The sequence below is a fragment of the Periplaneta americana genome, chromosome 9, assembly GCF_040183065.1.
Source record: "Periplaneta americana isolate PAMFEO1 chromosome 9, P.americana_PAMFEO1_priV1, whole genome shotgun sequence".
Lineage (NCBI taxonomy): Eukaryota > Metazoa > Arthropoda > Insecta > Blattodea > Blattidae > Periplaneta > Periplaneta americana.
In genome coordinates this window covers 148,511,683-148,520,035 of record NC_091125.1, presented here as the reverse complement: position 1 = coordinate 148,520,035, position 8,353 = coordinate 148,511,683, and the positions used below count along the sequence as shown (strand labels likewise).

Here is an 8,353-nt window from a genome sequence, read left to right as displayed (position 1 = left end):
ATTAATAAATATGAAGAAACATGTTATGTATCTCTGTGGAATTCGAAGCCAGCCGCGTGACTTGAACGTCATTATTAACTCCGCAACTGTCTCATTAACTGCTCGGAGTTAGAACTCGCCCGCTCTGTTTCTTCGCTCCCAAACAATCGACAGAGGGCGGGCGCTAGGCTGTGATTTCATTCTCTGTGCGGACTTCAATTAGAACGACTCTAATTGCCTTGTCGCCCGACCAGGACTCTGAGAATCAATCACGGGGTCGTTCCGGACAGCCCCACCCCTCGGCGTGACAGCTTGTCCTGAAAAATGAACGACAACTAATTAAAATAACTCAAGACCCACACCCGCACAACACAGCAGCTATCCGCGCTGCCGCCCCCCGTTGCGAAGATCCACCTCATAAACAATACATAGCTCTCGATTATTCACAACAATACACTACGTAACAAGTTACGTCACTGAACTGAAGTTGGCACTACAGGTTACCATGACAATGCGTTTTAAAACAGAGGTAATCCTACCACAGAGGGAAAAATTGGATCGGTGTCGGGTAGAGTTCCCGGGTAGCTCAGTGGGAGAGCGTTTGTGCGTTTAACCAAAGGTCCCGGGTTCGATACCCGGCCCCGGAACAATTTTTCCCTCGAAATTATTCAAATTAACTTTACAGGCAGTTATTCCTGAAAGCTTAATTTGCATAATACACGTCACTGTACGTAACAGAAAACCACAATTTAAAGTCACACAGAGTTAGTGTGCACTCAAATGTTGGTTGCTTGACGGTTGTCAGCCTACTTTGAGGTCTGTGGATATAGAGGGAAAAATTGGATCGGTGTCGGCTAGAGTTCCCGGGTAGTTCAGTGGGAGAGCGTTGGTACGTTTAACCAAAGGTCCCGGGTTCGATACCCGGCCCCGGAACAATTTTTCCCTCGAAATTATTCAAATTAACTTTACAGGGAGTTATTCCTGAAAGCTTAATTTGCATAATACACGTCACAGTACGTAACAGAAAACCACAATTTAAAGTCACACAGAGTTAGTGTGCACTCAAATATTGGTTGCTTGACGGTTGTCAGCCCACTTTGAGGTCTGTGGATATAGAGGGAAAAATTGGATCGGTGTCGGGTAGAGTTCCCGGGTAGTTCAGTGGGAGATCGTTGGTACGTTTAACCAAAGGTCCCGGGTTCGATACCCGGCCCCGGAACAATTTTTCCCTCGAAATTTTTCAGGGATATAATTGTATTTTTACTTCAATTTTTATTGTACCTGAGTTTTTTTAATGCACTTATCTCCCACCCCTTCTACTATTGAAGTTCCAACTGTCCTCCACACAGAACCAAGGCCGCATATAGTAAACAGTACTGAGTTAGTGAGTATAGTACTTTCCAGAAATATGTTCGCGTTTTCCAGTGACGGAAGAGCTTTCAATATTGAACCATATTTTCGCACAGTTATTGTCGTCCGTTTGCCTACGTCGCATCCCGATTTTCCCCACCAGCTTCTCCTCGCCCCCCTGTAAAGTCTAGTGGCTGGGCTGTCTTAGCTCTTTTCTGAAAACATTAATTTCTGTTAGGAATTGAGAACCGTTTTTGCAAAACTTGCTAACTGAAAAAACTAAATTTTACAGGAGAGACAAAACACTGTAGTAAGCAAGTTTTGCTGTATCTGTTACTTATAGCAGAAAGCAACTTTCGAAAAAAACGATCACACTTTGGCACTCTACAACGAAGAGAAATAATCCAATTTTACTAAGACGCCTTTTACATCATGTAGAGGCCTGCCTTATGTTAACGAAGCCATCAAAATATCAATTTTGCAAATTTTGCAGTTAGAAAGTTTTGCAAAAACGGTCCTCAATTGGACGTCTACGTAATATTATATAACTTTTAAAATAACTTAAATAAAAGGGCCTCGTTAAGTAATTAATTGTCACGTGATTTCCCTCCTTTCTACGACCCTGCGACATAACCACTTGGACGGACAGTAGATAGCATGTCTGAGTCATTTTACCTTTTCGGATCGGGCAGAAGTGAAGATTGAATTTACAGTACGTAAGGTACTCTTTTATAAAGTAGGTACAGAATTATTTCAACATGAGTTACTAGTACGAAGGCCGAAACTGGTAATTGGAAATAGATGCAATAGTCTATAGTGCGATAATATGCACAAAAGAACTGAAGCCTGTATCGAAATGAACGGCCACCATTTCCAAAAATGTGTTTAAATATCCATATTATAATTAATTATTTTTCAATTTAACTTCATTCTCTACATTGTACGGTAATGTGCTGTACACAGTATATAATATACACTGCATAATGAATACGTTCGCATGGATAACCCAGTTCGTGAGTAAAAACATTTATTGTTAATACAGTACTGCATTTTTATTAAACAAAAACCTAATGAAAATTATCAAACACAAAATTATGACGTTTCCTAGTTTACGTAAATGGATAACTATTTTTCTTTCCTTCTATACCTAGTAAAGTGATTTGTTAGTATTTTACGCCAGTATCATCGAACTTCAGTCGTGGAAGGGGACAGAAAACGGTGTTACCGGTTCTCAACCGTTAATCCAAAGGTATAGCCAGGTTAATATTAAAAATGTTAGTAAAAATAAAATGATGTCCCTGTATTATACAGTCACGAAGCTCAATACGTAGTAAATATGCGTCTATAGATAGTTGCTAACCACTAGGATCGCTAATATCGCCTCATTACAGACAATGCGAAATAGTACCGGCAGAGTCTATTGTTCCTAGCACCCTCACAACTCAAGCTTCGTGACTATATATATATACTAGACTGTGATCCTACGAGGAGACTTTTTTTGTTAAGTTTTTTATCCATGCTTTAGCATCTGTGGTCTTATCGCGTATGTAGGATCTTTATGTATATCAGAAGACCGTTTTTACTGTTGTTGAGTTGCAAATGAATCTCCTCAAGTTAAGTATTTCGGAGTAATAATCGACCAACACTTACGTTGGAATAAATATGTCATTTTTCTTTGCAATAGATTAAGAGAAATTATTCACTACTTTGTTATCCTACGAAATTGCTTGACTGTCCATACTTTACAACTTATGTACCTCACATTGTTACAAGCTATACGGTGGGGTTATGCTTTTAGTAGGTACCCCATCATGCCAATAACTTTTCTACAGAAAATAATAATAAAAATATTCTTAATAAGGCTCTTCATTGTCCTTTAGAACCGTTGTATTCTGAATTTAAAGTATTTAATACCTGTAAGATTTATAACAGTATTTTATTGAATTTCGTACAAAAAATCGTAATATATTTAATTTGTATTCACATAAATGTAAAATTAAAAGATTAGACAATATAATCTTGAACTGCAGCTTATAATCATTGTAGCAATTTCGGTCGAAGGCTTTATAACATGATAACAGCTAAATTCCAACATTAAGTCTGCTAATGCTCCTTATTTTAAAAAATCAATAAAAATTATTGTTTAGGGAAATAATATAAAGTTTCAGTTACTGTAATATCTGTGTTTTTCTTTTTCTTTTTTTACTTTTTCTTTTTTTTTTTTAATTAATTTAAGTTAATACTAGTTTTAAAATTTCGTGGAATGCCCCCTCAACACGAGTATATACTCTTTGTGGGGGTGTTAGAGTGATTTATATCAAGACAATATGTATCTTTATTCTAGCAATAAAATTATTATTATTATTATTATTATTATTATTATTATTATTATTATTATTATTCCTTCCCTATGGCTTTTAAGGAACTCGGAGGTTCATTGCCGCCCTCACATAAGCCCATAAGCCCGCCATCGGTCCCTATCCTGAGCAAGATTAATACAGTCCGTACCATCGTATCCCACCTCCCTCAAATCCATTTTAATATTATCCTCCCATCTACGTTTCGGCTCCCCAAAGGTCTTATTCCCTACAGCCTCCCGATTAATATTCTATATGCATTTCTGGATTCGTCCATATGTGCTACATGCCCTGCCCATCTCAAACGTCTGTATTTAATGTTCCTAATAATTTCAGGTGAAGAAAATAATGCGTGCAGTTCTGCGTTGTGTAACTTTCTCCATTCTACTGTAACTTCATCACTCTTTTCTTTTACTTATTTTGAAGTATAGGTTATTTTACGACGCTGTATCAACATCTTAGGTTATTTAGCGTCTGAATGTGATGGTGATAATGCAGGAGTCCAGCACCGAAAGTTACCTAGTATTTACCCAAGTTGCGTTGAGGGAAAACCCCTGAAAAAACCTCAACGAGGTAATTTGCCTCGACCAGGATTCGAACCCGGACCACCTGGTTTCGCTGCCAGACGCGCTAACCGTTACTCCACAGTTGTGGACTCACCCCTCTTAGCCCCAAATATTTTCCTAAGTACCTTATTCTCAAACATCCTTAACCTGTCTTCCTCTCTCAAAGTGAGTGTTCAAGCTTCACATCCATACAGAAGAACCGGTAATATAATTGTTTTATAAATTCTAACTTTCAAACTGGAAGATAAAAGCTTCTCAACCGAATAATAACACGCTTTTCCCATATTTATTCTGCGTTTAATTTCCTTGCGAGTATCACTTATATTTGTTACTGTTGCTCCAAGATATTTGAATTTTTCCACCTCTTCAAAGGATAAACTTCTAATTTTTATTATTATTATTATTATTATTATTATTATTATTATTACTATTATTATTATTATTATTATTATTATTATTATTATTATTATTATTATTATTATTATTATTGCATAACGGATAGAGATAATTTAGCAGATATCCGGCAAACTGATTCACTGGACACTGACTTGATGTAATTATACACTCGTGAGATTTGGAAATTAATCACGGTTAGAGATTTCTGTTTTCGCACCATGTTGTAGTTGCAAAACTTCTAACGTTTCAAAATCACGGTACGTATTGTCTCTTCCATCCTTAAAGCTCAATTTATCATACACAGTTTGTTGGATATTCTTTGTATTCAGTTCCTGAAAGTGAATTTATACAGTAGGCCTACCATAATAATACATAAAACATAAACTTTTAGGCCTAAAAGCTTAGTAGACCTAAGACTTTATTTGAAATAACAATTACTACTGATGAGGTATCTAACAATGAAAGGAGTTTGTGCGAGATCGTGCGTATTTGCTTGGTTTCCGCACAAAACCAACCCGCGGAAAGTCTAAAATTCCACCTTCAATATTCCCAACCGAACACACATAACAATTTCCCTGTTCTTACCGCTTAAGTGACATATTGATTTTACTGCTTTAGGCTTTTAACATATTATTTTTAGAGACGTTCAATATAGTAATAATTATAAATTGGAAACTTACCACTGAAATTTCACCTAAATTGCACTGTTAATTATTGTTTTTAAATATTTGCAAAAATTAAGTAAACTCTACAACTCCACTAAAGTTACCGCATTTTCGTGATGCATGTAACATTAAGGAAGCCGTTTGTTTTAAGCTCGCATTTATAGACTGGGGGAAAAAAAAGACAGACGTATATCACGGCCTGCTGGAGTATAGTAAACACAGAAAACATTTTAAAGCAACAATGTTGAAGATAGATATTTTTGTTTTCCAAAATTGCCGTCATTGAACAGAAACCAAGATGGAGATTTCATTGCAACTAATTAGAAATTCCTCTTTCAGGTATGTAATAAACGATCTTCGCACAAAATAATGTACGATACAAGTACCCTTAGTTAGTAAATAACATATGACGTAGGACTGGTGTCTGTAAGACGTATGACTCGTTGCTGGTAAACCACTTACAGCTGAGAACTAGTTAACATCAATTGTCTACAGAAGTTTTAACTAAGCCTTTTGACAAGATCTTCATCTGTCATGTCTGGTTCCAAGCTAAATTCCTATCATTGGTTGCTAGGAAACGGCGGAATTAGTAATAAGATATTTCCTTTTGAATTGCTCATTCAGATAGGATAAAGGCTTCGTGTATATCATGGTGATGTCAGAAAGTTGGACGCTAATCATAAAGGCTAAAATATTGCATTCCATTCTCTGCGTGTCATGCAAATATTAGTTCGCAATGAATCGCCCACATTGTTATAAGAATAGATGTGAAACGGACACGCCTACATGCCGCAATTATTTCAAAAGTAGAAGGATCTAATTTATTGCATATCTTTCACTGTATGTGATATAGGGACAAAAGGTGGTAAGTTCTCTAAGGCAGCAGAAAATGCTATTTTATACTGAGTTTTCACTCACCTTTCCAATGTCAAGTATTTTCCATATCTGTCAGTGCAATATACTGCAAGGAGAACATTGAGTAGATTTTAGCGGTGTAATTCTAAAAATGTAGTACGTACTTTATAGAACGTATTTTACATTTTATGGCATTTTCTGACTTAGAATTTAGCTTTTTTTTTTTTGGGATGCAAGATTTTGTTTGGAATGTCTGGTGGTACAAAATCGAATGTCATCAATCTGTTAATAGACGTGTTTTCTAGATTTTCCAGTTAAAATTCTAGAATATGATAAATGAGTAAAGGAACATATACAATTGAAGACCTAACATTATAAATGTGCTAAATGCCAATTTTTTTTCAAATTTTATTTTATTCAGTCTAAAGGGGGAACACCCATATGAGAATATACTAAATTATCTTCGTCGTAACTCAACTGTGACTCATTTGCGAGCCAAAAAGGGTGTTGTAGGTATCGCAACATGCATTTTGCACTGTGTTTTTCATCAATATCTCAGAAAGTTGTTTTTGGCACTTAGTATATTTATAATGTTAGGTCCTCAATTGCAGTGAAATAAATAAATAAATAAATAAATAAGTAAATAAGTAAATAAATGATTAAGTCAATAAATAAGTAAATAGGTAAGTAAATAAATAAAAGGATAAGTGAATAAATGAGTGAATAAGTAAATAAATAAATGAATAAGTGAATATGTAAATAAATAAGTGAATAAGTAAATAAATGATTAAGTGTATAAATAAGTAAATAAATAAATGGATAAGCGAATAAATGAGTGAATAAGTAAATAAATAATTAAATAAGTAAGTAAATAAATAAATGGATAAATGAATAAGTAAATAAATAAATAAATAAGTGAATAAGTAAATACATTATTAAGTGAATAAATAAGTAAGTAAATAAATAAATGGATAAGTGAATAAGTGAGTGAATAAGTAAATAAATAAATAAGTGAATAAGTAAATAAATAAATAATTGAATAAGTAAACAAATGATTAAGTGAATAAATAAGTAAATAAATAAATGGATAAGTGAATAAATGAGTGAATAAGTAAATAAATAATTAAATAAGTAAGTAAATAAATAAATGGATAAATGAATAAGTAAATAAATAAATAATTTAATAAGCAAATACATTATTAAGTGAATAAATAAGTAAGTAAATAAATAAATGGATAAGTGAATAAGTGAGTGAATAAGTAAATAAATAAATAATTGAATAAGTAAACAAATGATAAAGTGAATAAATAAGTAAATAAATGATTAAGTAAATGATAAGTGAATAAATGAGTGAATAAGTAAATAAATAAATAAGTGAATAAGTGAATAAGTAAATAAATAATTAATTGAATAAGTAAACAAATGATTAAGTGAATAAATAAGTAAATAAATGATTAAGTGAATAAATGAGTGAATAAGTAAATAAATAAATAAGTGAATAAGTGAATAAGTAAATAAATAATTGAATAAGTAAATAAATGATTATGTGAATAAATAAGTAAATAAGTACATAAATAAATAGATAAGTGAATAAATAAGTAAATAAATAAATAATTGAATGCGTAAATAAGTAAATAAATAAATGGATAAGTGAATAAATGAGTGAATAAGTAAATAAATGTTTAAGTGAATAAATAAGTAAATAAATAAGTAAATACATGGATAAGTGAATACTTAGGTGAATAAGTAAATAAATAATAAATGAATAATTAAATAAATAAACAGACATATAAATTAATTAATTAAATAACAAGAAGTCAAAAGGAGGGTAGCAATGGCAAAGGAAGCTTCTAATATAAAAAGGAGCATCTTCTGTGGACCTGTAGAAAAAGAACTAAGGAAGAGACTAGTGAAGTGCTTTGTATGGAGTGTGGCTTTGTATGGGTCAGAAACATGGACATTACGACGAAATGAAGAGAAACGAATAGACGCATTTTAAATGTGGATATGGAGAAGAATGGAACGTGTGAAATGGACAGACAGAATAAGAAATGAAGCTGTGTTGGAAAGAGTGGGTGAAGAAAGAATGATGCTGAAACTGATCAGAAAGAGGAAAAGGAATTGGTAGGGTCACTGGCTGAGAAGAAACTGCCTATTGAAGGATGCGCTGGAAGGAATCGTGAAC

The 8,353-nt window shown here is 33.4% G+C and overlaps 1 non-coding gene across 1 annotated transcript; it reads left to right on the top strand.

Moving 5' to 3' along the window:
- The first annotated feature begins 554 nt into the window (after positions 1-554).
- Positions 555-626, top strand: TRNAK-UUU (transfer RNA lysine (anticodon UUU)). Its single transcript has one exon. It is a non-coding gene; the product is annotated as a tRNA-Lys (tRNA).
- The last annotated feature ends 7,727 nt before the right edge of the window (positions 627-8,353 follow it).